This window comes from Bombina bombina, chromosome 1, assembly GCF_027579735.1.
Source record: "Bombina bombina isolate aBomBom1 chromosome 1, aBomBom1.pri, whole genome shotgun sequence".
Classification (NCBI taxonomy): Eukaryota; Metazoa; Chordata; class Amphibia; order Anura; family Bombinatoridae; genus Bombina; species Bombina bombina.
The window spans coordinates 800,229,580-800,255,858 of NC_069499.1; the positions used below are offsets into that span (position 1 = coordinate 800,229,580).

Sequence of the window (26,279 nt, forward strand, 5' to 3'; positions counted from 1 at the left end):
AAAAAGTGTCCATTTAACTTAGACACACCTAGAGTTTAATCCAAAGAGCTATGGTATTAAAGAGCCCTTAACCCAATCATCATGTCATTTTAAAAAAAGGTTACTTCCAAGACAAGAAACTGTGAAAGATTTATGTAAAGGAAAGGGGAGACAATAATCATGCAAGCCAAAGGTTGCATTAGAAGTGTTGGGGGAATCAAATACATGATTCACATACCCATTTTAAACTAGTGGCAGATGGATATAAGACCGCACGTCCCTGGGTGGGCTTGAACCACCAACCTTTCGCTTAACAGCCGAACGCGCTAACCGATTGCGCCACAGAGACGTGATGCAAAGCCTTGTTGCACACTAGTGTCAGACAGTATTTTTGTCGGTGACATTGCACGGCTTAATTAATAAATAGTGTACAAGATGCCAAGATGCCACGATCAGGATCCCTGACAAGTTCTGTGTAGACATTATAGCAGTAGGTCTTAAGAGCACAGCCATAGGTGGTCCGTGGAACCCGCCGGGGAATTAGCTCAAATGGTAGAGCGCTCGCTTAGCATGCGAGAGGTAGCGGGATCGATGCCCGCATTCTCCACTTTTTCAAAGATTCCGATTATTTTATAGTTTGCAATGACATCTGTAAAAAATCATTGTCTTGTCGTTTTGCGCAAAAGGTTAAATCCCCATTTATAACTTTGAGTAGCGAGCTGCACTCGTTTTCAAAGCCGACTTGACTTAAGATACACACGTCGGTTTGTAAAAGGCGACTTTACAGCTGACTTGCATGTTTTCCTCCGTGTCATCTATTTCAGCTGATTTAGCATAAACCCGGGTTGAGCTCGGCGCACGCTCGCAGCGCTGTGAAGGGAACCTAAAACGGCAGACGGATAAAAGACCGCACGTCCCTGGGTGGGCTTGAACCACCAACCTTTCGGTTAACAGCCGAACGCGCTAACCGATTGCGCCACAGAGACACCACGAGCGCTTTCCACTTGTGTGGAAAATTTTGTTGCTTTAGCATTGTGGCGTACTTGGTACATAGCAAGCAAGAGGCCAGTATCTCTGGCAAGGTCAGGGAAGAATGGGAAGTGTAGGGGGAATTAGCTCAAATGGTAGAGCGCTCGCTTTGCATGCGAGAGGTAACGGGATCGATGCCCGTATTCTCCAAATTCTGAAGGTCGCCCCGCATTTAGCAAAGTAGTGTCTATGCCACGCAATATTATTACTGACTCGCAAGTTCTATGCAGGTGGTTTTAAAACCCATCCATATAATGTAATGCAATTAGAGAGAATCTTTGTTTCTTTTTTGTTTGTTTAAATTACGGAAGCATGCAACCAATGCCACCGAGGGAAAGGGACGGGGCAACATTCACACGAGCATAGAACAGTTTGTGCCTGTACCACTTGAGCTTAATTAGTAAATAGCAGGTAAGCCGCCAAGACCAGCATCTCTGATAAGCTCGCTGAAGAGTGCCCAAGCCAAAACCAGTGGCTGGGGAATTAGCTCAAATGGTAGAGCGCTCGCTTTGCATGTGAGAGGTAACGGGATCGATGCCCGTATTCTCCACTTTCTAGGGGGCCTCTTCTCTTGTTATTTGTGGGGGGCAAAGGAGCTTTTGTTGCACAAAGGTTCATCATACTACTCACTTCTAAAACCCTTTCTATAATCATAGATTGAAACAGCCATGTAGGTTATCTTAGGCGACTAGAAACAAGATATCTTTTTTAATATTCGAAATCCACACTAGTTTAAAACAGTTTGTGACCGTACAGTTGCGCCATAAGTAATACAATACCCGCTAGGACGGTATCTCTGATAACTTCAATACAGGAAGTACAGGAAGGCTGGCAGGAGGCTGACCGTTTTCTCTCGCTATACAGGGGAATTAGCTCAAATGGTAGAGCGCTCGCTTAGCATGCGAGAGGTAGCGGGATCGATGCCCGCATTCTCCATCCTTTAAGGTGAGCTTTACAGGTTTCCCTTGCGTTTTGCGATATTAACAACCTTTTGCCTCCTAAATGTTAACATTACTATCGCTTCACAAAATCTCCATTTCTTTGTAATATTTCGTTTCAGCACTGACCTATAGAAGAAACGCTAGAAAGATGTTACTGAGTGCAGTTTACTTTCGGGCACTTTTTCTTTTTTTGTTTTTCCTGCTCTTATCGTACACATGAAGAAATAAATTTAATTCAATAAATACTACCACGACAAGGCCTACCTATTGCTTCTCCAACGTGGAACAGACATTTCGTGGTAGTTATTACGCTATAAGTAGCAAATCATACACAAAGTGCCACGAAAGAACGATGATGGGAATGCAGCGACAGGATGGTAAAACACCCGCGTCCCTGGGTGGGCTTGAACCACCAACCTTTCGCTTAACAGCCGAACGCGCTAACCGATTGCGCCACAGAGACGTGATGCAAAGCCTTGTTGCACACTAGTGTCAGACAGTATTTTTGTCGGTGACATTGCGCGGCTTAATTAATAAATAGTGTACAAGATGCCAAGATGCCACGATCAGGATCCCTGACAAGTTCTGTGTAGACATTATAGCAGTAGGTCTTAAGAGCACAGCCATAGGTGGTCCGTGGAACCCGCCGGGGAATTAGCTCAAATGGTAGAGCGCTCGCTTAGCATGCGAGAGGTAGCGGGATCGATGCCCGCATTCTCCACTTTTTCAAAGATTCCGATTATTTTATAGTTTGCAATGACATCTGTAAAAAATCATTGTCTTGTCGTTTTGCGCAAAAGGTTAAATCCCCATTTATAACTTTGAGTAGCGAGCTGCACTCGTTTTCAAAGCCGACTTGACTTAAGATACACACGTCGGTTTGTAAAAGGCGACTTTACAGCTGACTTGCATGTTTTCCTCCGTGTCATCTATTTCAGCTGATTTAGCATAAACCCGGGTTGAGCTCGGCGCACGCTCGCAGCGCTGTGAAGGGAACCTAAAACGGCAGACGGATAAAAGACCGCACGTCCCTGGGTGGGCTTGAACCACCAACCTTTCGGTTAACAGCCGAACGCGCTAACCGATTGCGCCACAGAGACACCACGAGTGCTTTCCACTTGTGTGGAAAATTTTGTTGCTTTAGCATTGTGGCGTACTTGGTACATAGCAAGCAAGAGGCCAGTATCTCTGGCAAGGTCAGGGAAGAATGGGAAGTGTAGGGGGAATTAGCTCAAATGGTAGAGCGCTCGCTTTGCATGCGAGAGGCAACGGGATCGATGCCCGTATTCTCCAAATTCTGAAGGTCGCCCCGCATTTAGCAAAGTAGTGTCTATGCCACGCAATATTATTACTGACTCGCAAGTTCTATGCAGGTGTTTTTAAAACCCATCCATATAATGTAATGCAATTAGAGAGAATCTTTGTTTCTTTTTTGTTTGTTTAAATTACGGAAGCATGCAACCAATGCCACCGAGGGAAAGGGACGGGGCAACATTCACACGAGCATAGAACAGTTTGTGCCTGTACCACTTGAGCTTAATTAGTAAATAGCAGGTAAGCCGCCAAGACCAGCATCTCTGATAAGCTCGCTGAAGAGTGCCCAAGCAAAAACCAGTGGCTGGGGAATTAGCTCAAATGGTAGAGCGCTCGCTTTGCATGTGAGAGGTAACGGGATCGATGCCCGTATTCTCCACTTTCTAGGGGGCCTCTTCTCTTGTTATTTGTGGGGGGCAAAGGAGCTTTTGTTGCACAAAGGTTCATCATACTGCTCACTTCTAAAACCCTTTCTATAATCATAGATTGAAACAGCCATGTAGGTTATCTTAGGCGACTAGAAACAAGATTTCTTTTTTAATATTCGAAATCCACACTAGTTTAAAACAGTTTGTGACCGTACAGTTGCGCCATAAGTAATACAATACCCGCTAGGACGGTATCTCTGATAACTTCAATACAGGAAGTACAGGAAGGCTGGCAGGAGGCTGACCGTTTTCTCTCGCTATACAGGGGAATTAGCTCAAATGGTAGAGCGCTCGCTTAGCATGCGAGAGGTAGCGGGATCGATGCCCGCATTCTCCATCCTTTAAGGTGAGCTTTACAGGTTTCCCTTGCGTTTTGCGATATTAACAACCTTTTGCCTCCTAAATGTTAACATTACTATCGCTTCACAAAATCTCCATTTCTTTGTAATATTTCGTTTCAGCACTGACCTATAGAAGAAACGCTAGAAAGATGTTACTGAGTGCAGTTTACTTTCGGGCACTTTTTCTTTTTTTGTTTTTCCTGCTCTTATCGTACACATGAAGAAATAAATTTAATTCAATAAATACTACCACGACAAGGCCTACCTATTGCTTCTCCAACGTGGAACAGACATTTCGTGGTAGTTATTACGCTATAAGTAGCAAATCATACACAAAGTGCCACGAAAGAACGATGATGGGAATGCAGCGACAGGATGGTAAAACACCCGCGTCCCTGGGTGGGCTTGAACCACCAACCTTTCGGTTAACAGCCGAACGCGCTAACCGATTGCGCCACAGAGACGTGATGCAAAGCCTTGTTGCACACTAGTGTCAGACAGTATTTTTGTCGGTGACATTGCGCGGCTTAATTAATAAATAGTGTACAAGATGCCAAGATGCCACGATCAGGATCCCTGACAAGTTCTGTGTAGACATTATAGCAGTAGGTCTTAAGAGCACAGCCATAGGTGGTCCGTGGAACCCGCCGGGGAATTAGCTCAAATGGTAGAGCGCTCGCTTAGCATGCGAGAGGTAGCGGGATCGATGCCCGCATTCTCCACTTTTTCAAAGATTCCGATTATTTTATAGTTTGCAATGACATCTGTAAAAAATCATTGTCTTGTCGTTTTGCGCAAAAGGTTAAATCCCCATTTATAACTTTGAGTAGCGAGCTGCACTCGTTTTCAAAGCCGACTTGACTTAAGATACACACGTCGGTTTGTAAAAGGCGACTTTACAGCTGACTTGCATGTTTTCCTCCGTGTCATCTATTTCAGCTGATTTAGCATAAACCCGGGTTGAGCTCGGCGCACGCTCGCAGCGCTGTGAAGGGAACCTAAAACGGCAGACGGATAAAAGACCGCACGTCCCTGGGTGGGCTTGAACCACCAACCTTTCGGTTAACAGCCGAACGCGCTAACCGATTGCGCCACAGAGACACCACGAGCGCTTTCCACTTGTGTGGAAAATTTTGTTGCTTTAGCATTGTGGCGTACTTGGTACATAGCAAGCAAGAGGCCAGTATCTCTGGCAAGGTCAGGGAAGAATGGGAAGTGTAGGGGGAATTAGCTCAAATGGTAGAGCGCTCGCTTTGCATGCGAGAGGCAACGGGATCGATGCCCGTATTCTCCAAATTCTGAAGGTCGCCCCGCATTTAGCAAAGTAGTGTCTATGCCACGCAATATTATTACTGACTCGCAAGTTCTATGCAGGTGGTTTTAAAACCCATCCATATAATGTAATGCAATTAGAGAGAATCTTTGTTTCTTTTTTGTTTGTTTAAATTACGGAAGCATGCAACCAATGCCACCGAGGGAAAGGGACGGGGCAACATTCACACGAGCATAGAACAGTTTGTGCCTGTACCACTTGAGCTTAATTAGTAAATAGCAGGTAAGCCGCCAAGACCAGCATCTCTGATAAGCTCGCTGAAGAGTGCCCAAGCCAAAACCAGTGGCTGGGGAATTAGCTCAAATGGTAGAGCGCTCGCTTTGCATGTGAGAGGTAACGGGATCGATGCCCGTATTCTCCACTTTCTAGGGGGCCTCTTCTCTTGTTATTTGTGGGGGGCAAAGGAGCTTTTGTTGCACAAAGGTTCATCATACTACTCACTTCTAAAACCCTTTCTATAATCATAGATTGAAACAGCCATGTAGGTTATCTTAGGCGACTAGAAACAAGATTTCTTTTTTAATATTCGAAATCCACACTAGTTTAAAACAGTTTGTGACCGTACAGTTGCGCCATAAGTAATACAATACCCGCTAGGACGGTATCTCTGATAACTTCAATACAGGAAGTACAGGAAGGCTGGCAGGAGGCTGACCGTTTTCTCTCGCTATACAGGGGAATTAGCTCAAATGGTAGAGCGCTCGCTTAGCATGCGAGAGGTAGCGGGATCGATGCCCGCATTCTCCATCCTTTAAGGTGAGCTTTACAGGTTTCCCTTGCGTTTTGCGATATTAACAACCTTTTGCCTCCTAAATGTTAACATTACTATCGCTTCACAAAATCTCCATTTCTTTGTAATATTTCGTTTCAGCACTGACCTATAGAAGAAACGCTAGAAAGATGTTACTGAGTGCAGTTTACTTTCGGGCACTTTTTCTTTTTTTGTTTTTCCTGCTCTTATCGTACACATGAAGAAATAAATTTAATTCAATAAATACTACCACGACAAGGCCTACCTATTGCTTCTCCAACGTGGAACAGACATTTCGTGGTAGTTATTACGCTATAAGTAGCAAATCATACACAAAGTGCCACGAAAGAACGATGATGGGAATGCAGCGACAGGATGGTAAAACACCCGCGTCCCTGGGTGGGCTTGAACCACCAACCTTTCGCTTAACAGCCGAACGCGCTAACCGATTGCGCCACAGAGACGTGATGCAAAGCCTTGTTGCACACTAGTGTCAGACAGTATTTTTGTCGGTGACATTGCGCGGCTTAATTAATAAATAGTGTACAAGATGCCAAGATGCCACGATCAGGATCCCTGACAAGTTCTGTGTAGACATTATAGCAGTAGGTCTTAAGAGCACAGCCATAGGTGGTCCGTGGAACCCGCCGGGGAATTAGCTCAAATGGTAGAGCGCTCGCTTAGCATGCGAGAGGTAGCGGGATCGATGCCCGCATTCTCCACTTTTTCAAAGATTCCGATTATTTTATAGTTTGCAATGACATCTGTAAAAAATCATTGTCTTGTCGTTTTGCGCAAAAGGTTAAATCCCCATTTATAACTTTGAGTAGCGAGCTGCACTCGTTTTCAAAGCCGACTTGACTTAAGATACACACGTCGGTTTGTAAAAGGCGACTTTACAGCTGACTTGCATGTTTTCCTCCGTGTCATCTATTTCAGCTGATTTAGCATAAACCCGGGCTGAGCTCGGCGCACGCTCGCAGCGCTGTGAAGGGAACCTAAAACGGCAGACGGATAAAAGACCGCACGTCCCTGGGTGGGCTTGAACCACCAACCTTTCGGTTAACAGCCGAACGCGCTAACCGATTGCGACACAGAGACACCACGAGCGCTTTCCACTTGTGTGGAAAATTTTGTTGCTTTAGCATTGTGGCGTACTTGGTACATAGCAAGCAAGAGGCCAGTATCTCTGGCAAGGTCAGGGAAGAATGGGAAGTGTAGGGGGAATTAGCTCAAATGGTAGAGCGCTCGCTTTGCATGCGAGAGGCAACGGGATCGATGCCCGTATTCTCCAAATTCTGAAGGTCGCCCCGCATTTAGCAAAGTAGTGTCTATGCCACGCAATATTATTACTGACTCGCAAGTTCTATGCAGGTGGTTTTAAAACCCATCCATATAATGTAATGCAATTAGAGAGAATCTTTGTTTCTTTTTTGTTTGTTTAAATTACGGAAGCATGCAACCAATGCCACCGAGGGAAAGGGACGGGGCAACATTCACACGAGCATAGAACAGTTTGTGCCTGTACCACTTGAGCTTAATTAGTAAATAGCAGGTAAGCCGCCAAGACCAGCATCTCTGATAAGCTCGCTGAAGAGTGCCCAAGCAAAAACCAGTGGCTGGGGAATTAGCTCAAATGGTAGAGCGCTCGCTTTGCATGTGAGAGGTAACGGGATCGATGCCCGTATTCTCCACTTTCTAGGGGGCCTCTTCTCTTGTTATTTGTGGGGGGCAAAGGAGCTTTTGTTGCACAAAGGTTCATCATACTGCTCACTTCTAAAACCCTTTCTATAATCATAGATTGAAACAGCCATGTAGGTTATCTTAGGCGACTAGAAACAAGATTTCTTTTTTAATATTCGAAATCCACACTAGTTTAAAACAGTTTGTGACCGTACAGTTGCGCCATAAGTAATACAATACCCGCTAGGACGGTATCTCTGATAACTTCAATACAGGAAGTACAGGAAGGCTGGCAGGAGGCTGACCGTTTTCTCTCGCTATACAGGGGAATTAGCTCAAATGGTAGAGCGCTCGCTTAGCATGCGAGAGGTAGCGGGATCGATGCCCGCATTCTCCATCCTTTAAGGTGAGCTTTACAGGTTTCCCTTGCGTTTTGCGATATTAACAACCTTTTGCCTCCTAAATGTTAACATTACTATCGCTTCACAAAATCTCCATTTCTTTGTAATATTTCGTTTCAGCACTGACCTATAGAAGAAACGCTAGAAAGATGTTACTGAGTGCAGTTTACTTTCGGGCACTTTTTCTTTTTTTGTTTTTCCTGCTCTTATCGTACACATGAAGAAATAAATTTAATTCAATAAATACTACCACGACAAGGCCTACCTATTGCTTCTCCAACGTGGAACAGACATTTCGTGGTAGTTATTACGCTATAAGTAGCAAATCATACACAAAGTGCCACGAAAGAACGATGATGGGAATGCAGCGACAGGATGGTAAAACACCCGCGTCCCTGGGTGGGCTTGAACCACCAACCTTTCGGTTAACAGCCGAACGCGCTAACCGATTGCGCCACAGAGACATGATGCAAAGCCTTGTTGCACACTAGTGTCAGACAGTATTTTTGTCGGTGACATTGCGCGGCTTAATTAATAAATAGTGTACAAGATGCCAAGATGCCACGATCAGGATCCCTGACAAGTTCTGTGTAGACATTATAGCAGTAGGTCTTAAGAGCACAGCCATAGGTGGTCTGTGGAACCCGCCGGGGAATTAGCTCAAATGGTAGAGCGCTCGCTTAGCATGCGAGAGGTAGCGGGATCGATGCCCGCATTCTCCACTTTTTCAAAGATTCCGATTATTTTATAGTTTGCAATGACATCTGTAAAAAATCATTGTCTTGTCGTTTTGCGCAAAAGGTTAAATCCCCATTTATAACTTTGAGTAGCGAGCTGCACTCGTTTTCAAAGCCGACTTGACTTAAGATACACACGTCGGTTTGTAAAAGGCGACTTTACAGCTGACTTGCATGTTTTCCTCCGTGTCATCTATTTCAGCTGATTTAGCATAAACCCGGGCTGAGCTTGGCGCACGCTCGCAGCGCTGTGAAGGGAACCTAAAACGGCAGACGGATAAAAGACCGCACGTCCCTGGGTGGGCTTGAACCACCAACCTTTCGGTTAACAGCCGAACGCGCTAACCGATTGCGCCACAGAGACACCACGAGCGCTTTCCACTTGTGTGGAAAATTTTGTTGCTTTAGCATTGTGGCGTACTTGGTACATAGCAAGCAAGAGGCCAGTATCTCTGGCAAGGTCAGGGAAGAATGGGAAGTGTAGGGGGAATTAGCTCAAATGGTAGAGCGCTCGCTTTGCATGCGAGAGGCAACGGGATCGATGCCCGTATTCTCCAAATTCTGAAGGTCGCCCCGCATTTAGCAAAGTAGTGTCTATGCCACGCAATATTATTACTGACTCGCAAGTTCTATGCAGGTGGTTTTAAAACCCATCCATATAATGTAATGCAATTAGAGAGAATCTTTGTTTCTTTTTTGTTTGTTTAAATTACGGAAGCATGCAACCAATGCCACCGAGGGAAAGGGACGGGGCAACATTCACACGAGCATAGAACAGTTTGTGCCTGTACCACTTGAGCTTAATTAGTAAATAGCAGGTAAGCCGCCAAGACCAGCATCTCTGATAAGCTCGCTGAAGAGTGCCCAAGCCAAAACCAGTGGCTGGGGAATTAGCTCAAATGGTAGAGCGCTCGCTTTGCATGTGAGAGGTAACGGGATCGATGCCCGTATTCTCCACTTTCTAGGGGGCCTCTTCTCTTGTTATTTGTGGGGGGCAAAGGAGCTTTTGTTGCACAAAGGTTCATCATACTACTCACTTCTAAAACCCTTTCTATAATCATAGATTGAAACAGCCATGTAGGTTATCTTAGGCGACTAGAAACAAGATTTCTTTTTTAATATTCGAAATCCACACTAGTTTAAAACAGTTTGTGACCGTACAGTTGCGCCATAAGTAATACAATACCCGCTAGGACGGTATCTCTGATAACTTCAATACAGGAAGTACAGGAAGGCTGGCAGGAGGCTGACCGTTTTCTCTCGCTATACAGGGGAATTAGCTCAAATGGTAGAGCGCTCGCTTAGCATGCGAGAGGTAGCGGGATCGATGCCCGCATTCTCCATCCTTTAAGGTGAGCTTTACAGGTTTCCCTTGCGTTTTGCGATATTAACAACCTTTTGCCTCCTAAATGTTAACATTACTATCGCTTCACAAAATCTCCATTTCTTTGTAATATTTCGTTTCAGCACTGACCTATAGAAGAAACGCTAGAAAGATGTTACTGAGTGCAGTTTACTTTCGGGCACTTTTTCTTTTTTTGTTTTTCCTGCTCTTATCGTACACATGAAGAAATAAATTTAATTCAATAAATACTACCACGACAAGGCCTACCTATTGCTTCTCCAACGTGGAACAGACATTTCGTGGTAGTTATTACGCTATAAGTAGCAAATCATACACAAAGTGCCACGAAAGAACGATGATGGGAATGCAGCGACAGGATGGTAAAACACCCGCGTCCCTGGGTGGGCTTGAACCACCAACCTTTCGGTTAACAGCCGAACGCGCTAACCGATTGCGCCACAGAGACGTGATGCAAAGCCTTGTTGCACACTAGTGTCAGACAGTATTTTTGTCGGTGACATTGCGCGGCTTAATTAATAAATAGTGTACAAGATGCCAAGATGCCACGATCAGGATCCCTGACAAGTTCTGTGTAGACATTATAGCAGTAGGTCTTAAGAGCACAGCCATAGGTGGTCCGTGGAACCCGCCGGGGAATTAGCTCAAATGGTAGAGCGCTCGCTTAGCATGCGAGAGGTAGCGGGATCGATGCCCGCATTCTCCACTTTTTCAAAGATTCCGATTATTTTATAGTTTGCAATGACATCTGTAAAAAATCATTGTCTTGTCGTTTTGCGCAAAAGGTTAAATCCCCATTTATAACTTTGAGTAGCGAGCTGCACTCGTTTTCAAAGCCGACTTGACTTAAGATACACACGTCGGTTTGTAAAAGGCGACTTTACAGCTGACTTGCATGTTTTCCTCCGTGTCATCTATTTCAGCTGATTTAGCATAAACCCGGGTTGAGCTCGGCGCACGCTCGCAGCGCTGTGAAGGGAACCTAAAACGGCAGACGGATAAAAGACCGCACGTCCCTGGGTGGGCTTGAACCACCAACCTTTCGGTTAACAGCCGAACGCGCTAACCGATTGCGCCACAGAGACACCACGAGCGCTTTCCACTTGTGTGGAAAATTTTGTTGCTTTAGCATTGTGGCGTACTTGGTACATAGCAAGCAAGAGGCCAGTATCTCTGGCAAGGTCAGGGAAGAATGGGAAGTGTAGGGGGAATTAGCTCAAATGGTAGAGCGCTCGCTTTGCATGCGAGAGGCAACGGGATCGATGCCCGTATTCTCCAAATTCTGAAGGTCGCCCCGCATTTAGCAAAGTAGTGTCTATGCCACGCAATATTATTACTGACTCGCAAGTTCTATGCAGGTGGTTTTAAAACCCATCCATATAATGTAATGCAATTAGAGAGAATCTTTGTTTCTTTTTTGTTTGTTTAAATTACGGAAGCATGCAACCAATGCCACAGAGGGAAAGGGACGGGGCAACATTCACACGAGCATAGAACAGTTTGTGCCTGTACCACTTGAGCTTAATTAGTAAATAGCAGGTAAGCCGCCAAGACCAGCATCTCTGATAAGCTCGCTGAAGAGTGCCCAAGCCAAAACCAGTGGCTGGGGAATTAGCTCAAATGGTAGAGCGCTCGCTTTGCATGTGAGAGGTAACGGGATCGATGCCCGTATTCTCCACTTTCTAGGGGGCCTCTTCTCTTGTTATTTGTGGGGGGCAAAGGAGCTTTTGTTGCACAAAGGTTCATCATACTACTCACTTCTAAAACCCTTTCTATAATCATAGATTGAAACAGCCATGTAGGTTATCTTAGGCGACTAGAAACAAGATTTCTTTTTTAATATTCGAAATCCACACTAGTTTAAAACAGTTTGTGACCGTACAGTTGCGCCATAAGTAATACAATACCCGCTAGGACGGTATCTCTGATAACTTCAATACAGGAAGTACAGGAAGGCTGGCAGGAGGCTGACCGTTTTCTCTCGCTATACAGGGGAATTAGCTCAAATGGTAGAGCGCTCGCTTAGCATGCGAGAGGTAGCGGGATCGATGCCCGCATTCTCCATCCTTTAAGGTGAGCTTTACAGGTTTCCCTTGCGTTTTGCGATATTAACAACCTTTTGCCTCCTAAATGTTAACATTACTATCGCTTCACAAAATCTCCATTTCTTTGTAATATTTCGTTTCAGCACTGACCTATAGAAGAAACGCTAGAAAGATGTTACTGAGTGCAGTTTACTTTCGGGCACTTTTTCTTTTTTTGTTTTTCCTGCTCTTATCGTACACATGAAGAAATAAATTTAATTCAATAAATACTACCACGACAAGGCCTACCTATTGCTTCTCCAACGTGGAACAGACATTTCGTGGTAGTTATTACGCTATAAGTAGCAAATCATACACAAAGTGCCACGAAAGAACGATGATGGGAATGCAGCGACAGGATGGTAAAACACCCGCGTCCCTGGGTGGGCTTGAACCACCAACCTTTCGGTTAACAGCCGAACGCGCTAACCGATTGCGCCACAGAGACGTGATGCAAAGCCTTGTTGCACACTAGTGTCAGACAGTATTTTTGTCGGTGACATTGCGCGGCTTAATTAATAAATAGTGTACAAGATGCCAAGATGCCACGATCAGGATCCCTGACAAGTTCTGTGTAGACATTATAGCAGTAGGTCTTAAGAGCACAGCCATAGGTGGTCCGTGGAACCCGCCGGGGAATTAGCTCAAATGGTAGAGCGCTCGCTTAGCATGCGAGAGGTAGCGGGATCGATGCCCGCATTCTCCACTTTTTCAAAGATTCCGATTATTTTATAGTTTGCAATGACATCTGTAAAAAATCATTGTCTTGTCGTTTTGCGCAAAAGGTTAAATCCCCATTTATAACTTTGAGTAGCGAGCTGCACTCGTTTTCAAAGCCGACTTGACTTAAGATACACACGTCGGTTTGTAAAAGGCGACTTTACAGCTGACTTGCATGTTTTCCTCCGTGTCATCTATTTCAGCTGATTTAGCATAAACCCGGGCTGAGCTCGGCGCACGCTCGCAGCGCTGTGAAGGGAACCTAAAACGGCAGACGGATAAAAGACCGCACGTCCCTGGGTGGGCTTGAACCACCAACCTTTCGGTTAACAGCCGAACGCGCTAACCGATTGCGCCACAGAGACACCACGAGCGCTTTCCACTTGTGTGGAAAATTTTGTTGCTTTAGCATTGTGGCGTACTTGGTACATAGCAAGCAAGAGGCCAGTATCTCTGGCAAGGTCAGGGAAGAATGGGAAGTGTAGGGGGAATTAGCTCAAATGGTAGAGCGCTCGCTTTGCATGCGAGAGGCAACGGGATCGATGCCCGTATTCTCCAAATTCTGAAGGTCGCCCCGCATTTAGCAAAGTAGTGTCTATGCCACGCAATATTATTACTGACTCGCAAGTTCTATGCAGGTGGTTTTAAAACCCATCCATATAATGTAATGCAATTAGAGAGAATCTTTGTTTCTTTTTTGTTTGTTTAAATTACGGAAGCATGCAACCAATGCCACCGAGGGAAAGGGACGGGGCAACATTCACACGAGCATAGAACAGTTTGTGCCTGTACCACTTGAGCTTAATTAGTAAATAGCAGGTAAGCCGCCAAGACCAGCATCTCTGATAAGCTCGCTGAAGAGTGCCCAAGCCAAAACCAGTGGCTGGGGAATTAGCTCAAATGGTAGAGCGCTCGCTTTGCATGTGAGAGGTAACGGGATCGATGCCCGTATTCTCCACTTTCTAGGGGGCCTCTTCTCTTGTTATTTGTGGGGGGCAAAGGAGCTTTTGTTGCACAAAGGTTCATCATACTACTCACTTCTAAAACCCTTTCTATAATCATAGATTGAAACAGCCATGTAGGTTATCTTAGGCGACTAGAAACAAGATTTCTTTTTTAATATTCGAAATCCACACTAGTTTAAAACAGTTTGTGACCGTACAGTTGCGCCATAAGTAATACAATACCCGCTAGGACGGTATCTCTGATAACTTCAATACAGGAAGTACAGGAAGGCTGGCAGGAGGCTGACCGTTTTCTCTCGCTATACAGGGGAATTAGCTCAAATGGTAGAGCGCTCGCTTAGCATGCGAGAGGTAGCGGGATCGATGCCCGCATTCTCCATCCTTTAAGGTGAGCTTTACAGGTTTCCCTTGCGTTTTGCGATATTAACAACCTTTTGCCTCCTAAATGTTAACATTACTATCGCTTCACAAAATCTCCATTTCTTTGTAATATTTCGTTTCAGCACTGACCTATAGAAGAAACGCTAGAAAGATGTTACTGAGTGCAGTTTACTTTCGGGCACTTTTTCTTTTTTTGTTTTTCCTGCTCTTATCGTACACATGAAGAAATAAATTTAATTCAATAAATACTACCACGACAAGGCCTACCTATTGCTTCTCCAACGTGGAACAGACATTTCGTGGTAGTTATTACGCTATAAGTAGCAAATCATACACAAAGTGCCACGAAAGAACGATGATGGGAATGCAGCGACAGGATGGTAAAACACCCGCGTCCCTGGGTGGGCTTGAACCACCAACCTTTCGGTTAACAGCCGAACGCGCTAACCGATTGCGCCACAGAGACGTGATGCAAAGCCTTGTTGCACACTAGTGTCAGACAGTATTTTTGTCGGTGACATTGCGCGGCTTAATTAATAAATAGTGTACAAGATGCCAAGATGCCACGATCAGGATCCCTGACAAGTTCTGTGTAGACATTATAGCAGTAGGTCTTAAGAGCACAGCCATAGGTGGTCCGTGGAACCCGCCGGGGAATTAGCTCAAATGGTAGAGCGCTCGCTTAGCATGCGAGAGGTAGCGGGATCGATGCCCGCATTCTCCACTTTTTCAAAGATTCCGATTATTTTATAGTTTGCAATGACATCTGTAAAAAATCATTGTCTTGTCGTTTTGCGCAAAAGGTTAAATCCCCATTTATAACTTTGAGTAGCGAGCTGCACTCGTTTTCAAAGCCGACTTGACTTAAGATACACACGTCGGTTTGTAAAAGGCGACTTTACAGCTGACTTGCATGTTTTCCTCCGTGTCATCTATTTCAGCTGATTTAGCATAAACCCGGGTTGAGCTCGGCGCACGCTCGCAGCGCTGTGAAGGGAACCTAAAACGGCAGACGGATAAAAGACCGCACGTCCCTGGGTGGGCTTGAACCACCAACCTTTCGGTTAACAGCCGAACGCGCTAACCGATTGCGCCACAGAGACACCACGAGCGCTTTCCACTTGTGTGGAAAATTTTGTTGCTTTAGCATTGTGGCGTACTTGGTACATAGCAAGCAAGAGGCCAGTATCTCTGGCAAGGTCAGGGAAGAATGGGAAGTGTAGGGGGAATTAGCTCAAATGGTAGAGCGCTCGCTTTGCATGCGAGAGGCAACGGGATCGATGCCCGTATTCTCCAAATTCTGAAGGTCGCCCCGCATTTAGCAAAGTAGTGTCTATGCCACGCAATATTATTACTGACTCGCAAGTTCTATGCAGGTGGTTTTAAAACCCATCCATATAATGTAATGCAATTAGAGAGAATCTTTGTTTCTTTTTTGTTTGTTTAAATTACGGAAGCATGCAACCAATGCCACCGAGGGAAAGGGACGGGGCAACATTCACACGAGCATAGAACAGTTTGTGCCTGTACCACTTGAGCTTAATTAGTAAATAGCAGGTAAGCCGCCAAGACCAGCATCTCTGATAAGCTCGCTGAAGAGTGCCCAAGCCAAAACCAGTGGCTGGGGAATTAGCTCAAATGGTAGAGCGCTCGCTTTGCATGTGAGAGGTAACGGGATCGATGCCCGTATTCTCCACTTTCTAGGGGGCCTCTTCTCTTGTTATTTGTGGGGGGCAAAGGAGCTTTTGTTGCACAAAGGTTCATCATACTACTCACTTCTAAAACCCTTTCTATAATCATAGATTGAAACAGCCATGTAGGTTATCTTAGGCGACTAGAAACAAGATTTCTTTTTTAATATTCGAAATCCACACTAGTTTAAAACAGTTTGTGACCGTACAGTTGCGCCATAAGTAATACAATACCCGCTAGGACGGTATCTCTGATAACTTCAATACAGGAAGTACAGGAAGGCTGGCAGGAGGCTGACCGTTTTCTCTCGCTATACAGGGGAATTAGCTCAAATGGTAGAGCGCTCGCTTAGCATGCGAGAGGTAGCGGGATCGATGCCCGCATTCTCCATCCTTTAAGGTGAGCTTTACAGGTTTCCCTTGCGTTTTGCGATATTAACAACCTTTTGCCTCCTAAATGTTAACATTACTATCGCTTCACAAAATCTCCATTTCTTTGTAATATTTCGTTTCAGCACTGACCTATAGAAGAAACGCTAGAAAGATGTTACTGAGTGCAGTTTACTTTCGGGCACTTTTTCTTTTTTTGTTTTTCCTGCTCTTATCGTACACATGAAGAAATAAATTTAATTCAATAAATACTACCACGACAAGGCCTACCTATTGCTTCTCCAACGTGGAACAGACATTTCGTGGTAGTTATTACGCTATAAGTAGCAAATCATACACAAAGTGCCACGAAAGAACGATGATGGGAATGCAGCGACAGGATGGTAAAACACCCGCGTCCCTGGGTGGGCTTGAACCACCAACCTTTCGGTTAACAGCCGAACGCGCTAACCGATTGCGCCACAGAGACATGATGCAAAGCCTTGTTGCACACTAGTGTCAGACAGTATTTTTGTCGGTGACATTGCGCGGCTTAATTAATAAATAGTGTACAAGATGCCAAGATGCCACGATCAGGATCCCTGACAAGTTCTGTGTAGACATTATAGCAGTAGGTCTTAAGAGCACAGCCATAGGTGGTCCGTGGAACCCGCCGGGGAATTAGCTCAAATGGTAGAGCGCTCGCTTAGCATGCGAGAGGTAGCGGGATCGATGCCCGCATTCTCCACTTTTTCAAAGATTCCGATTATTTTATAGTTTGCAATGACATCTGTAAAAAATCATTGTCTTGTCGTTTTGCGCAAAAGGTTAAATCCCCATTTATAACTTTGAGTAGCGAGCTGCACTCGTTTTCAAAGCCGACTTGACTTAAGATACACACGTCGGTTTGTAAAAGGCGACTTTACAGCTGACTTGCATGTTTTCCTCCGTGTCATCTATTTCAGCTGATTTAGCATAAACCCGGGTTGAGCTCGGCGCACGCTCGCAGCGCTGTGAAGGGAACCTAAAACGGCAGACGGATAAAAGACCGCACGTCCCTGGGTGGGCTTGAACCACCAACCTTTCGGTTAACAGCCGAACGCGCTAACCGATTGCGCCACAGAGACACCACGAGCGCTTTCCACTTGTGTGGAAAATTTTGTTGCTTTAGCATTGTGGCGTACTTGGTACATAGCAAGCAAGAGGCCAGTATCTCTGGCAAGGTCAGGGAAGAATGGGAAGTGTAGGGGGAATTAGCTCAAATGGTAGAGCGCTCGCTTTGCATGCGAGAGGCAACGGGATCGATGCCCGTATTCTCCAAATTCTGAAGGTCGCCCCGCATTTAGCAAAGTAGTGTCTATGCCACGCAATATTATTACTGACTCGCAAGTTCTATGCAGGTGGTTTTAAAACCCATCCATATAATGTAATGCAATTAGAGAGAATCTTTGTTTCTTTTTTGTTTGTTTAAATTACGGAAGCATGCAACCAATGCCACCGAGGGAAAGGGACGGGGCAACATTCACACGAGCATAGAACAGTTTGTGCCTGTACCACTTGAGCTTAATTAGTAAATAGCAGGTAAGCCGCCAAGACCAGCATCTCTGATAAGCTCGCTGAAGAGTGCCCAAGCCAAAACCAGTGGCTGGGGAATTAGCTCAAATGGTAGAGCGCTCGCTTTGCATGTGAGAGGTAACGGGATCGATGCCCGTATTCTCCACTTTCTAGGGGGCCTCTTCTCTTGTTATTTGTGGGGGGCAAAGGAGCTTTTGTTGCACAAAGGTTCATCATACTACTCACTTCTAAAACCCTTTCTATAATCATAGATTGAAACAGCCATGTAGGTTATCTTAGGCGACTAGAAACAAGATTTCTTTTTTAATATTCGAAATCCACACTAGTTTAAAACAGTTTGTGACCGTACAGTTGCGCCATAAGTAATACAATACCCGCTAGGACGGTATCTCTGATAACTTCAATACAGGAAGTACAGGAAGGCTGGCAGGAGGCTGACCGTTTTCTCTCGCTATACAGGGGAATTAGCTCAAATGGTAGAGCGCTCGCTTAGCATGCGAGAGGTAGCGGGATCGATGCCCGCATTCTCCATCCTTTAAGGTGAGCTTTACAGGTTTCCCTTGCGTTTTGCGATATTAACAACCTTTTGCCTCCTAAATGTTAACATTACTATCGCTTCACAAAATCTCCATTTCTTTGTAATATTTCGTTTCAGCACTGACCTATAGAAGAAACGCTAGAAAGATGTTACTGAGTGCAGTTTACTTTCGGGCACTTTTTCTTTTTTTGTTTTTCCTGCTCTTATCGTACACATGAAGAAATAAATTTAATTCAATAAATACTACCACGACAAGGCCTACCTATTGCTTCTCCAACGTGGAACAGACATTTCGTGGTAGTTATTACGCTATAAGTAGCAAATCATACACAAAGTGCCACGAAAGAACGATGATGGGAATGCAGCGACAGGATGGTAAAACACCCGCGTCCCTGGGTGGGCTTGAACCACCAACCTTTCGGTTAACAGCCGAACGCGCTAACCGATTGCGCCACAGAGACATGATGCAAAGCCTTGTTGCACACTAGTGTCAGACAGTATTTTTGTCGGTGACATTGCGCGGCTTAATTAATAAATAGTGTACAAGATGCCAAGATGCCACGATCAGGATCCCTGACAAGTTCTGTGTAGACATTATAGCAGTAGGTCTTAAGAGCACAGCCATAGGTGGTCTGTGGAACCCGCCGGGGAATTAGCTCAAATGGTAGAGCGCTCGCTTAGCATGCGAGAGGTAGCGGGATCGATGCCCGCATTCTCCACTTTTTCAAAGATTCCGATTATTTTATAGTTTGCAATGACATCTGTAAAAAATCATTGTCTTGTCGTTTTGCGCAAAAGGTTAAATCCCCATTTATAACTTTGAGTAGCGAGCTGCACTCGTTTTCAAAGCCGACTTGACTTAAGATACACACGTCGGTTTGTAAAAGGCGACTTTACAGCTGACTTGCATGTTTTCCTCCGTGTCATCTATTTCAGCTGATTTAGCATAAACCCGGGTTGAGCTCGGCGCACGCTCGCAGCGCTGTGAAGGGAACCTAAAACGGCAGACGGATAAAAGACCGCACGTCCCTGGGTGGGCTTGAACCACCAACCTTTCGGTTAACAGCCGAACGCGCTAACCGATTGCGCCACAGAGACACCACGAGCGCTTTCCACTTGTGTGGAAAATTTTGTTGCTTTAGCATTGTGGCGTACTTGGTACATAGCAAGCAAGAGGCCAGTATCTCTGGCAAGGTCAGGGAAGAATGGGAAGTGTAGGGGGAATTAGCTCAAATGGTAGAGCGCTCGCTTTGCATGCGAGAGGCAACGGGATCGATGCCCGTATTCTCCAAATTCTGAAGGTCGCCCCGCATTTAGCAAAGTAGTGTCTATGCCACGCAATATTATTACTGACTCGCAAGTTCTATGCAGGTGGTTTTAAAACCCATCCATATAATGTAATGCAATTAGAGAGAATCTTTGTTTCTTTTTTGTTTGTTTAAATTACGGAAGCATGCAACCAATGCCACAGAGGGAAAGGGACGGGGCAACATTCACACGAGCATAGAACAGTTTGTGCCTGTACCACTTGAGCTTAATTAGTAAATAGCAGGTAAGCCGCCAAGACCAGCATCTCTGATAAGCTCGCTGAAGAGTGCCCAAGCCAAAACCAGTGGCTGGGGAATTAGCTCAAATGGTAGAGCGCTCGCTTTGCATGTGAGAGGTAACGGGATCGATGCCCGTATTCTCCACTTTCTAGGGGGCCTCTTCTCTTGTTATTTGTGGGGGGCAAAGGAGCTTTTGTTGCACAAAGGTTCATCATACTACTCACTTCTAAAACCCTTTCTATAATCATAGATTGAAACAGCCATGTAGGTTATCTTAGGCGACTAGAAACAAGATTTCTTTTTTAATATTCGAAATCCACACTAGTTTAAAACAGTTTGTGACCGTACAGTTGCGCCATAAGTAATACAATACCCGCTAGGACGGTATCTCTGATAACTTCAATACAGGAAGTACAGGAAGGCTGGCAGGAGGCTGACCGTTTTCTCTCGCTATACAGGGGAATTAGCTCAAATGGTAGAGCGCTCGCTTAGCATGCGAGAGGTAGCGGGATCGATGCCCGCATTCTCCATCCTTTAAGGTGAGCTTTACAGGTTTCCCTTGCGTTTTGCGATATTAACAACCTTTTGCCTCCTAAATGTTAACATTACTATCGCTTCACAAAATCTCCATTTCTTTGTAATATTTCGTTTCAGCACTGACCTATAGAAGAAACGCTAGAAAGATGTTACTGAGTGCAGTTTACTTTCGGGCACTTTTTCTTTTTTTGTTTTTCCTGCTCTTATCGTACACATGAAGAAATAAATTTAATTCAATAAATACTACCACGACAAGGCCTACCTATTGCTTCTCCAACGTGGAACAGACATTTCGTGGTAGTTATTACGCTATAAGTAGCAAATCATACACAAAGTGCCACGAAAGAACGATGATGGGAATGCAGCGACAGGATGGTAAAACACCCGCGTCCCTGGGGGGGGTTTGAACCACCAACCTTTCGGTTAACAGCCGAACGCGCTAACCGATTGCGCCACAGAGACATGATGCAAAGCCTTGTTGCACACTAGTGTCAGACAGTATTTTTGTCGGTGACATTGCGCGGCTTAATTAATAAATAGTGTACAAGATGCCAAGATGCCACGATCAGGATCCCTGACAAGTTCTGTGTAGACATTATAGCAGTAGGTCTTAAGAGCACAGCCATAGGTGGTCCGTGGAACCCGCCGGGGAATTAGCTCAAATGGTAGAGCGCTCGCTTAGCATGCGAGAGGTAGCGGGATCGATGCCCGCATTCTCCACTTTTTCAAAGATTCCGATTATTTTATAGTTTGCAATGACATCTGTAAAAAATCATTGTCTTGTCGTTTTGCGCAAAAGGTTAAATCCCCATTTATAACTTTGAGTAGCGAGCTGCACTCGTTTTCAAAGCCGACTTGACTTAAGATACACACGTCGGTTTGTAAAAGGCGACTTTACAGCTGACTTGCATGTTTTCCTCCGTGTCATCTATTTCAGCTGATTTAGCATAAACCCGGGTTGAGCTCGGCGCACGCTCGCAGCGCTGTGAAGGGAACCTAAAACGGCAGACGGATAAAAGACCGCACGTCCCTGGGTGGGCTTGAACCACCAACCTTTCGGTTAACAGCCGAACGCGCTAACCGATTGCGCCACAGAGACATGATGCAAAGCCTTGTTGCACACTAGTGTCAGACAGTATTTTTGTCGGTGACATTGCGCGGCTTAATTAATAAATAGTGTACAAGATGCCAAGATGCCACGATCAGGATCCCTGACAAGTTCTGTGTAGACATTATAGCAGTAGGTCTTAAGAGCACAGCCATAGGTGGTCCGTGGAACCCGCCGGGGAATTAGCTCAAATGGTAGAGCGCTCGCTTAGCATGCGAGAGGTAGCGGGATCGATGCCCGCATTCTCCACTTTTTCAAAGATTCCGATTATTTTATAGTTTGCAATGACATCTGTAAAAAATCATTGTCTTGTCGTTTTGCGCAAAAGGTTAAATCCCCATTTATAACTTTGAGTAGCGAGCTGCACTCGTTTTCAAAGCCGACTTGACTTAAGATACACACGTCGGTTTGTAAAAGGCGACTTTACAGCTGACTTGCATGTTTTCCTCCGTGTCATCTATTTCAGCTGATTTAGCATAAACCCGGGTTGAGCTCGGCGCACGCTCGCAGCGCTGTGAAGGGAACCTAAAACGGCAGACGGATAAAAGACCGCACGTCCCTGGGTGGGCTTGAACCACCAACCTTTCGGTTAACAGCCGAACGCGCTAACCGATTGCGCCACAGAGACACCACGAGCGCTTTCCACTTGTGTGGAAAATTTTGTTGCTTTAGCATTGTGGTGTACTTGGTACATAGCAAGCAAGAGGCCAGTATCTCTGGCAAGGTCAGGGAAGAATGGGAAGTGTAGGGGGAATTAGCTCAAATGGTAGAGCGCTCGCTTTGCATGCGAGAGGCAACGGGATCGATGCCCGTATTCTCCAAATTCTGAAGGTCGCCCCGCATTTAGCAAAGTAGTGTCTATGCCACGCAATATTATTACTGACTCGCAAGTTCTATGCAGGTGGTTTTAAAACCCATCCATATAATGTAATGCAATTAGAGAGAATCTTTGTTTCTTTTTTGTTTGTTTAAATTACGGAAGCATGCAACCAATGCCACCGAGGGAAAGGGACGGGGCAACATTCACACGAGCATAGAACAGTTTGTGCCTGTACCACTTGAGCTTAATTAGTAAATAGCAGGTAAGCCGCCAAGACCAGCATCTCTGATAAGCTCGCTGAAGAGTGCCCAAGCCAAAACCAGTGGCTGGGGAATTAGCTCAAATGGTAGAGCGCTCGCTTTGCATGTGAGAGGTAACGGGATCGATGCCCGTATTCTCCACTTTCTAGGGGGCCTCTTCTCTTGTTATTTGTGGGGGGCAAAGGAGCTTTTGTTGCACAAAGGTTCATCATACTACTCACTTCTAAAACCCTTTCTATAATCATAGATTGAAACAGCCATGTAGGTTATCTTAGGCGACTAGAAACAAGATTTCTTTTTTAATATTCGAAATCCACACTAGTTTAAAACAGTTTGTGACCGTACAGTTGCGCCATAAGTAATACAATACCCGCTAGGACGGTATCTCTGATAACTTCAATACAGGAAGTACAGGAAGGCTGGCAGGAGGCTGACCGTTTTCTCTCGCTATACAGGGGAATTAGCTCAAATGGTAGAGCGCTCGCTTAGCATGCGAGAGGTAGCGGGATCGATGCCCGCATTCTCCATCCTTTAAGGTGAGCTTTACAGGTTTCCCTTGCGTTTTGCGATATTAACAACCTTTTGCCTCCTAAATGTTAACATTACTATCGCTTCACAAAATCTCCATTTCTTTGTAATATTTCGTTTCAGCACTGACCTATAGAAGAAACGCTAGAAAGATGTTACTGAGTGCAGTTTACTTTCGGGCACTTTTTCTTTTTTTGTTTTTCCTGCTCTTATCGTACACATGAAGAAATAAATTTAATTCAATAAATACTACCACGACAAGGCCTACCTATTGCTTCTCCAACGTGGAACAGACATTTCGTGGTAGTTATTACGCTATAAGTAGCAAATCATACACAAAGTGCCACGAAAGAACGATGATGGGAATGCAGCGACAGGATGGTAAAACACCCGCGTCCCTGGGTGGGCTTGAACCACCAACCTTTCGGTTAACAGCCGAACGCGCTAACCGATTGCGCCACAGAGACATGATGCAAAGCCTTGTTGCACACTAGTGTCAGACAGTATTTTTGTCGGTGACATTGCGCGGCTTAATTAATAAATAGTGTACAAGATGCCAAGATGCCACGATCAGGATCCCTGACAAGTTCTGTGTAGACATTATAGCAGTAGGTCTTAAGAGCACAGCCATAGGTGGTCCGTGGAACCCGCCGGGGAATTAGCTCAAATGGTAGAGCGCTCGCTTAGCATGCGAGAGGTAGCGGGATCGATGCCCGCATTCTCCACTTTTTCAAAGATTCCGATTATTTTATAGTTTGCAATGACATCTGTAAAAAATCATTGTCTTGTCGTTTTGCGCAAAAGGTTAAATCCCCATTTATAACTTTGAGTAGCGAGCTGCACTCGTTTTCAAAGCCGACTTGACTTAAGATACACACGTCGGTTTGTAAAAGGCGACTTTACAGCTGACTTGCATGTTTTCCTCCGTGTCATCTATTTCAGCTGATTTAGCATAAACCCGGGCTGAGCTCGGCGCACGCTCGCAGCGCTGTGAAGGGAACCTAAAACGGCAGACGGATAAAAGACCGCACGTCCCTGGGTGGGCTTGAACCACCAACCTTTCGGTTAACAGCCGAACGCGCTAACCGATTGCGCCACAGAGACACCACGAGCGCTTTCCACTTGTGTGGAAAATTTTGTTGCTTTAGCATTGTGGCGTACTTGGTACATAGCAAGCAAGAGGCCAGTATCTCTGGCAAGGTCAGGGAAGAATGGGAAGTGTAGGGGGAATTAGCTCAAATGGTAGAGCGCTCGCTTTGCATGCGAGAGGCAACGGGATCGATGCCCGTATTCTCCAAATTCTGAAGGTCGCCCCGCATTTAGCAAAGTAGTGTCTATGCCACGCAATATTATTACTGACTCGCAAGTTCTATGCAGGTGGTTTTAAAACCCATCCATATAATGTAATGCAATTAGAGAGAATCTTTGTTTCTTTTTTGTTTGTTTAAATTACGGAAGCATGCAACCAATGCCACCGAGGGAAAGGGACGGGGCAACATTCACACGAGCATAGAACAGTTTGTGCCTGTACCACTTGAGCTTAATTAGTAAATAGCAGGTAAGCCGCCAAGACCAGCATCTCTGATAAGCTCGCTGAAGAGTGCCCAAGCCAAAACCAGTGGCTGGGGAATTAGCTCAAATGGTAGAGCGCTCGCTTTGCATGTGAGAGGTAACGGGATCGATGCCCGTATTCTCCACTTTCTAGGGGGCCTCTTCTCTTGTTATTTGTGGGGGGCAAAGGAGCTTTTGTTGCACAAAGGTTCATCATACTACTCACTTCTAAAACCCTTTCTATAATCATAGATTGAAACAGCCATGTAGGTTATCTTAGGCGACTAGAAACAAGATTTCTTTTTTAATATTCGAAATCCACACTAGTTTAAAACAGTTTGTGACCGTACAGTTGCGCCATAAGTAATACAATACCCGCTAGGACGGTATCTCTGATAACTTCAATACAGGAAGTACAGGAAGGCTGGCAGGAGGCTGACCGTTTTCTCTCGCTATACAGGGGAATTAGCTCAAATGGTAGAGCGCTCGCTTAGCATGCGAGAGGTAGCGGGATCGATGCCCGCATTCTCCATCCTTTAAGGTGAGCTTTACAGGTTTCCCTTGCGTTTTGCGATATTAACAACCTTTTGCCTCCTAAATGTTAACATTACTATCGCTTCACAAAATCTCCATTTCTTTGTAATATTTCGTTTCAGCACTGACCTATAGAAGAAACGCTAGAAAGATGTTACTGAGTGCAGTTTACTTTCGGGCACTTTTTCTTTTTTTGTTTTTCCTGCTCTTATCGTACACATGAAGAAATAAATTTAATTCAATAAATACTACCACGACAAGGCCTACCTATTGCTTCTCCAACGTGGAACAGACATTTCGTGGTAGTTATTACGCTATAAGTAGCAAATCATACACAAAGTGCCACGAAAGAACGATGATGGGAATGCAGCGACAGGATGGTAAAACACCCGCGTCCCTGGGTGGGCTTGAACCACCAACCTTTCGGTTAACAGCCGAACGCGCTAACCGATTGCGCCACAGAGACGTGATGCAAAGCCTTGTTGCACACTAGTGTCAGACAGTATTTTTGTCGGTGACATTGCGCGGCTTAATTAATAAATAGTGTACAAGATGCCAAGATGCCACGATCAGGATCCCTGACAAGTTCTGTGTAGACATTATAGCAGTAGGTCTTAAGAGCACAGCCATAGGTGGTCCGTGGAACCCGCCGGGGAATTAGCTCAAATGGTAGAGCGCTCGCTTAGCATGCGAGAGGTAGCGGGATCGATGCCCGCATTCTCCACTTTTTCAAAGATTCCGATTATTTTATAGTTTGCAATGACATCTGAT

General features: G+C 45.2%; 64 non-coding genes across 64 annotated transcripts; 38 read left to right on the plus strand and 26 right to left on the minus strand.

Annotated features, from left to right (window-relative positions):
• Positions 1–254: 254 nt before the first annotated feature.
• On the minus strand, positions 255–328 carry TRNAN-GUU (transfer RNA asparagine (anticodon GUU)). The gene has a single exon. It is a non-coding gene; the product is annotated as a tRNA-Asn (tRNA).
• Positions 329–513: 185 nt separating this feature from the next.
• TRNAA-AGC (transfer RNA alanine (anticodon AGC)) lies at positions 514–586 on the plus strand. The gene has a single exon. It is a non-coding gene; the product is annotated as a tRNA-Ala (tRNA).
• A 305-nt stretch (positions 587–891) lies between these two features.
• Positions 892–965, minus strand: TRNAN-GUU (transfer RNA asparagine (anticodon GUU)). The gene has a single exon. It is a non-coding gene; the product is annotated as a tRNA-Asn (tRNA).
• A 120-nt stretch (positions 966–1,085) lies between these two features.
• Positions 1,086–1,158, plus strand: TRNAA-UGC (transfer RNA alanine (anticodon UGC)). The gene has a single exon. It is a non-coding gene; the product is annotated as a tRNA-Ala (tRNA).
• Positions 1,159–1,871: 713 nt separating this feature from the next.
• TRNAA-AGC (transfer RNA alanine (anticodon AGC)) lies at positions 1,872–1,944 on the plus strand. Its single transcript has one exon. It is a non-coding gene; the product is annotated as a tRNA-Ala (tRNA).
• A 394-nt stretch (positions 1,945–2,338) lies between these two features.
• TRNAN-GUU (transfer RNA asparagine (anticodon GUU)) lies at positions 2,339–2,412 on the minus strand. The gene has a single exon. It is a non-coding gene; the product is annotated as a tRNA-Asn (tRNA).
• Positions 2,413–2,597: 185 nt separating this feature from the next.
• Positions 2,598–2,670, plus strand: TRNAA-AGC (transfer RNA alanine (anticodon AGC)). Its single transcript has one exon. It is a non-coding gene; the product is annotated as a tRNA-Ala (tRNA).
• A 305-nt stretch (positions 2,671–2,975) lies between these two features.
• On the minus strand, positions 2,976–3,049 carry TRNAN-GUU (transfer RNA asparagine (anticodon GUU)). The gene has a single exon. It is a non-coding gene; the product is annotated as a tRNA-Asn (tRNA).
• A 120-nt stretch (positions 3,050–3,169) lies between these two features.
• On the plus strand, positions 3,170–3,242 carry TRNAA-UGC (transfer RNA alanine (anticodon UGC)). Its single transcript has one exon. It is a non-coding gene; the product is annotated as a tRNA-Ala (tRNA).
• A 713-nt stretch (positions 3,243–3,955) lies between these two features.
• TRNAA-AGC (transfer RNA alanine (anticodon AGC)) lies at positions 3,956–4,028 on the plus strand. Its single transcript has one exon. It is a non-coding gene; the product is annotated as a tRNA-Ala (tRNA).
• Positions 4,029–4,422: 394 nt separating this feature from the next.
• Positions 4,423–4,496, minus strand: TRNAN-GUU (transfer RNA asparagine (anticodon GUU)). The gene has a single exon. It is a non-coding gene; the product is annotated as a tRNA-Asn (tRNA).
• A 185-nt stretch (positions 4,497–4,681) lies between these two features.
• TRNAA-AGC (transfer RNA alanine (anticodon AGC)) lies at positions 4,682–4,754 on the plus strand. The gene has a single exon. It is a non-coding gene; the product is annotated as a tRNA-Ala (tRNA).
• Positions 4,755–5,059: 305 nt separating this feature from the next.
• On the minus strand, positions 5,060–5,133 carry TRNAN-GUU (transfer RNA asparagine (anticodon GUU)). The gene has a single exon. It is a non-coding gene; the product is annotated as a tRNA-Asn (tRNA).
• A 120-nt stretch (positions 5,134–5,253) lies between these two features.
• TRNAA-UGC (transfer RNA alanine (anticodon UGC)) lies at positions 5,254–5,326 on the plus strand. The gene has a single exon. It is a non-coding gene; the product is annotated as a tRNA-Ala (tRNA).
• Positions 5,327–6,039: 713 nt separating this feature from the next.
• Positions 6,040–6,112, plus strand: TRNAA-AGC (transfer RNA alanine (anticodon AGC)). Its single transcript has one exon. It is a non-coding gene; the product is annotated as a tRNA-Ala (tRNA).
• Positions 6,113–6,506: 394 nt separating this feature from the next.
• Positions 6,507–6,580, minus strand: TRNAN-GUU (transfer RNA asparagine (anticodon GUU)). Its single transcript has one exon. It is a non-coding gene; the product is annotated as a tRNA-Asn (tRNA).
• Positions 6,581–6,765: 185 nt separating this feature from the next.
• Positions 6,766–6,838, plus strand: TRNAA-AGC (transfer RNA alanine (anticodon AGC)). The gene has a single exon. It is a non-coding gene; the product is annotated as a tRNA-Ala (tRNA).
• Positions 6,839–7,143: 305 nt separating this feature from the next.
• Positions 7,144–7,217, minus strand: TRNAN-GUU (transfer RNA asparagine (anticodon GUU)). Its single transcript has one exon. It is a non-coding gene; the product is annotated as a tRNA-Asn (tRNA).
• A 120-nt stretch (positions 7,218–7,337) lies between these two features.
• TRNAA-UGC (transfer RNA alanine (anticodon UGC)) lies at positions 7,338–7,410 on the plus strand. Its single transcript has one exon. It is a non-coding gene; the product is annotated as a tRNA-Ala (tRNA).
• Positions 7,411–8,123: 713 nt separating this feature from the next.
• On the plus strand, positions 8,124–8,196 carry TRNAA-AGC (transfer RNA alanine (anticodon AGC)). The gene has a single exon. It is a non-coding gene; the product is annotated as a tRNA-Ala (tRNA).
• A 394-nt stretch (positions 8,197–8,590) lies between these two features.
• Positions 8,591–8,664, minus strand: TRNAN-GUU (transfer RNA asparagine (anticodon GUU)). The gene has a single exon. It is a non-coding gene; the product is annotated as a tRNA-Asn (tRNA).
• Positions 8,665–8,849: 185 nt separating this feature from the next.
• Positions 8,850–8,922, plus strand: TRNAA-AGC (transfer RNA alanine (anticodon AGC)). The gene has a single exon. It is a non-coding gene; the product is annotated as a tRNA-Ala (tRNA).
• A 305-nt stretch (positions 8,923–9,227) lies between these two features.
• Positions 9,228–9,301, minus strand: TRNAN-GUU (transfer RNA asparagine (anticodon GUU)). The gene has a single exon. It is a non-coding gene; the product is annotated as a tRNA-Asn (tRNA).
• Positions 9,302–9,421: 120 nt separating this feature from the next.
• On the plus strand, positions 9,422–9,494 carry TRNAA-UGC (transfer RNA alanine (anticodon UGC)). The gene has a single exon. It is a non-coding gene; the product is annotated as a tRNA-Ala (tRNA).
• Positions 9,495–10,207: 713 nt separating this feature from the next.
• TRNAA-AGC (transfer RNA alanine (anticodon AGC)) lies at positions 10,208–10,280 on the plus strand. Its single transcript has one exon. It is a non-coding gene; the product is annotated as a tRNA-Ala (tRNA).
• A 394-nt stretch (positions 10,281–10,674) lies between these two features.
• Positions 10,675–10,748, minus strand: TRNAN-GUU (transfer RNA asparagine (anticodon GUU)). The gene has a single exon. It is a non-coding gene; the product is annotated as a tRNA-Asn (tRNA).
• Positions 10,749–10,933: 185 nt separating this feature from the next.
• On the plus strand, positions 10,934–11,006 carry TRNAA-AGC (transfer RNA alanine (anticodon AGC)). Its single transcript has one exon. It is a non-coding gene; the product is annotated as a tRNA-Ala (tRNA).
• A 305-nt stretch (positions 11,007–11,311) lies between these two features.
• Positions 11,312–11,385, minus strand: TRNAN-GUU (transfer RNA asparagine (anticodon GUU)). Its single transcript has one exon. It is a non-coding gene; the product is annotated as a tRNA-Asn (tRNA).
• A 120-nt stretch (positions 11,386–11,505) lies between these two features.
• On the plus strand, positions 11,506–11,578 carry TRNAA-UGC (transfer RNA alanine (anticodon UGC)). Its single transcript has one exon. It is a non-coding gene; the product is annotated as a tRNA-Ala (tRNA).
• Positions 11,579–12,291: 713 nt separating this feature from the next.
• TRNAA-AGC (transfer RNA alanine (anticodon AGC)) lies at positions 12,292–12,364 on the plus strand. The gene has a single exon. It is a non-coding gene; the product is annotated as a tRNA-Ala (tRNA).
• A 394-nt stretch (positions 12,365–12,758) lies between these two features.
• Positions 12,759–12,832, minus strand: TRNAN-GUU (transfer RNA asparagine (anticodon GUU)). Its single transcript has one exon. It is a non-coding gene; the product is annotated as a tRNA-Asn (tRNA).
• Positions 12,833–13,017: 185 nt separating this feature from the next.
• Positions 13,018–13,090, plus strand: TRNAA-AGC (transfer RNA alanine (anticodon AGC)). The gene has a single exon. It is a non-coding gene; the product is annotated as a tRNA-Ala (tRNA).
• Positions 13,091–13,395: 305 nt separating this feature from the next.
• TRNAN-GUU (transfer RNA asparagine (anticodon GUU)) lies at positions 13,396–13,469 on the minus strand. Its single transcript has one exon. It is a non-coding gene; the product is annotated as a tRNA-Asn (tRNA).
• Positions 13,470–13,589: 120 nt separating this feature from the next.
• TRNAA-UGC (transfer RNA alanine (anticodon UGC)) lies at positions 13,590–13,662 on the plus strand. Its single transcript has one exon. It is a non-coding gene; the product is annotated as a tRNA-Ala (tRNA).
• Positions 13,663–14,375: 713 nt separating this feature from the next.
• TRNAA-AGC (transfer RNA alanine (anticodon AGC)) lies at positions 14,376–14,448 on the plus strand. The gene has a single exon. It is a non-coding gene; the product is annotated as a tRNA-Ala (tRNA).
• Positions 14,449–14,842: 394 nt separating this feature from the next.
• TRNAN-GUU (transfer RNA asparagine (anticodon GUU)) lies at positions 14,843–14,916 on the minus strand. Its single transcript has one exon. It is a non-coding gene; the product is annotated as a tRNA-Asn (tRNA).
• Positions 14,917–15,101: 185 nt separating this feature from the next.
• TRNAA-AGC (transfer RNA alanine (anticodon AGC)) lies at positions 15,102–15,174 on the plus strand. Its single transcript has one exon. It is a non-coding gene; the product is annotated as a tRNA-Ala (tRNA).
• Positions 15,175–15,479: 305 nt separating this feature from the next.
• Positions 15,480–15,553, minus strand: TRNAN-GUU (transfer RNA asparagine (anticodon GUU)). Its single transcript has one exon. It is a non-coding gene; the product is annotated as a tRNA-Asn (tRNA).
• Positions 15,554–15,673: 120 nt separating this feature from the next.
• TRNAA-UGC (transfer RNA alanine (anticodon UGC)) lies at positions 15,674–15,746 on the plus strand. The gene has a single exon. It is a non-coding gene; the product is annotated as a tRNA-Ala (tRNA).
• Positions 15,747–16,459: 713 nt separating this feature from the next.
• On the plus strand, positions 16,460–16,532 carry TRNAA-AGC (transfer RNA alanine (anticodon AGC)). The gene has a single exon. It is a non-coding gene; the product is annotated as a tRNA-Ala (tRNA).
• Positions 16,533–16,926: 394 nt separating this feature from the next.
• TRNAN-GUU (transfer RNA asparagine (anticodon GUU)) lies at positions 16,927–17,000 on the minus strand. The gene has a single exon. It is a non-coding gene; the product is annotated as a tRNA-Asn (tRNA).
• A 185-nt stretch (positions 17,001–17,185) lies between these two features.
• TRNAA-AGC (transfer RNA alanine (anticodon AGC)) lies at positions 17,186–17,258 on the plus strand. Its single transcript has one exon. It is a non-coding gene; the product is annotated as a tRNA-Ala (tRNA).
• Positions 17,259–17,563: 305 nt separating this feature from the next.
• Positions 17,564–17,637, minus strand: TRNAN-GUU (transfer RNA asparagine (anticodon GUU)). Its single transcript has one exon. It is a non-coding gene; the product is annotated as a tRNA-Asn (tRNA).
• A 120-nt stretch (positions 17,638–17,757) lies between these two features.
• TRNAA-UGC (transfer RNA alanine (anticodon UGC)) lies at positions 17,758–17,830 on the plus strand. The gene has a single exon. It is a non-coding gene; the product is annotated as a tRNA-Ala (tRNA).
• A 713-nt stretch (positions 17,831–18,543) lies between these two features.
• TRNAA-AGC (transfer RNA alanine (anticodon AGC)) lies at positions 18,544–18,616 on the plus strand. Its single transcript has one exon. It is a non-coding gene; the product is annotated as a tRNA-Ala (tRNA).
• A 394-nt stretch (positions 18,617–19,010) lies between these two features.
• TRNAN-GUU (transfer RNA asparagine (anticodon GUU)) lies at positions 19,011–19,084 on the minus strand. Its single transcript has one exon. It is a non-coding gene; the product is annotated as a tRNA-Asn (tRNA).
• Positions 19,085–19,269: 185 nt separating this feature from the next.
• On the plus strand, positions 19,270–19,342 carry TRNAA-AGC (transfer RNA alanine (anticodon AGC)). Its single transcript has one exon. It is a non-coding gene; the product is annotated as a tRNA-Ala (tRNA).
• A 305-nt stretch (positions 19,343–19,647) lies between these two features.
• TRNAN-GUU (transfer RNA asparagine (anticodon GUU)) lies at positions 19,648–19,721 on the minus strand. Its single transcript has one exon. It is a non-coding gene; the product is annotated as a tRNA-Asn (tRNA).
• A 120-nt stretch (positions 19,722–19,841) lies between these two features.
• TRNAA-UGC (transfer RNA alanine (anticodon UGC)) lies at positions 19,842–19,914 on the plus strand. The gene has a single exon. It is a non-coding gene; the product is annotated as a tRNA-Ala (tRNA).
• Positions 19,915–20,627: 713 nt separating this feature from the next.
• Positions 20,628–20,700, plus strand: TRNAA-AGC (transfer RNA alanine (anticodon AGC)). The gene has a single exon. It is a non-coding gene; the product is annotated as a tRNA-Ala (tRNA).
• A 394-nt stretch (positions 20,701–21,094) lies between these two features.
• TRNAN-GUU (transfer RNA asparagine (anticodon GUU)) lies at positions 21,095–21,169 on the minus strand. The gene has a single exon. It is a non-coding gene; the product is annotated as a tRNA-Asn (tRNA).
• A 185-nt stretch (positions 21,170–21,354) lies between these two features.
• TRNAA-AGC (transfer RNA alanine (anticodon AGC)) lies at positions 21,355–21,427 on the plus strand. Its single transcript has one exon. It is a non-coding gene; the product is annotated as a tRNA-Ala (tRNA).
• Positions 21,428–21,732: 305 nt separating this feature from the next.
• On the minus strand, positions 21,733–21,806 carry TRNAN-GUU (transfer RNA asparagine (anticodon GUU)). Its single transcript has one exon. It is a non-coding gene; the product is annotated as a tRNA-Asn (tRNA).
• A 185-nt stretch (positions 21,807–21,991) lies between these two features.
• Positions 21,992–22,064, plus strand: TRNAA-AGC (transfer RNA alanine (anticodon AGC)). The gene has a single exon. It is a non-coding gene; the product is annotated as a tRNA-Ala (tRNA).
• A 305-nt stretch (positions 22,065–22,369) lies between these two features.
• On the minus strand, positions 22,370–22,443 carry TRNAN-GUU (transfer RNA asparagine (anticodon GUU)). Its single transcript has one exon. It is a non-coding gene; the product is annotated as a tRNA-Asn (tRNA).
• Positions 22,444–22,563: 120 nt separating this feature from the next.
• On the plus strand, positions 22,564–22,636 carry TRNAA-UGC (transfer RNA alanine (anticodon UGC)). The gene has a single exon. It is a non-coding gene; the product is annotated as a tRNA-Ala (tRNA).
• A 713-nt stretch (positions 22,637–23,349) lies between these two features.
• On the plus strand, positions 23,350–23,422 carry TRNAA-AGC (transfer RNA alanine (anticodon AGC)). The gene has a single exon. It is a non-coding gene; the product is annotated as a tRNA-Ala (tRNA).
• Positions 23,423–23,816: 394 nt separating this feature from the next.
• TRNAN-GUU (transfer RNA asparagine (anticodon GUU)) lies at positions 23,817–23,890 on the minus strand. Its single transcript has one exon. It is a non-coding gene; the product is annotated as a tRNA-Asn (tRNA).
• A 185-nt stretch (positions 23,891–24,075) lies between these two features.
• On the plus strand, positions 24,076–24,148 carry TRNAA-AGC (transfer RNA alanine (anticodon AGC)). The gene has a single exon. It is a non-coding gene; the product is annotated as a tRNA-Ala (tRNA).
• Positions 24,149–24,453: 305 nt separating this feature from the next.
• Positions 24,454–24,527, minus strand: TRNAN-GUU (transfer RNA asparagine (anticodon GUU)). Its single transcript has one exon. It is a non-coding gene; the product is annotated as a tRNA-Asn (tRNA).
• A 120-nt stretch (positions 24,528–24,647) lies between these two features.
• Positions 24,648–24,720, plus strand: TRNAA-UGC (transfer RNA alanine (anticodon UGC)). Its single transcript has one exon. It is a non-coding gene; the product is annotated as a tRNA-Ala (tRNA).
• Positions 24,721–25,433: 713 nt separating this feature from the next.
• On the plus strand, positions 25,434–25,506 carry TRNAA-AGC (transfer RNA alanine (anticodon AGC)). Its single transcript has one exon. It is a non-coding gene; the product is annotated as a tRNA-Ala (tRNA).
• A 394-nt stretch (positions 25,507–25,900) lies between these two features.
• Positions 25,901–25,974, minus strand: TRNAN-GUU (transfer RNA asparagine (anticodon GUU)). Its single transcript has one exon. It is a non-coding gene; the product is annotated as a tRNA-Asn (tRNA).
• A 185-nt stretch (positions 25,975–26,159) lies between these two features.
• Positions 26,160–26,232, plus strand: TRNAA-AGC (transfer RNA alanine (anticodon AGC)). Its single transcript has one exon. It is a non-coding gene; the product is annotated as a tRNA-Ala (tRNA).
• The last annotated feature ends 47 nt before the right edge of the window (positions 26,233–26,279 follow it).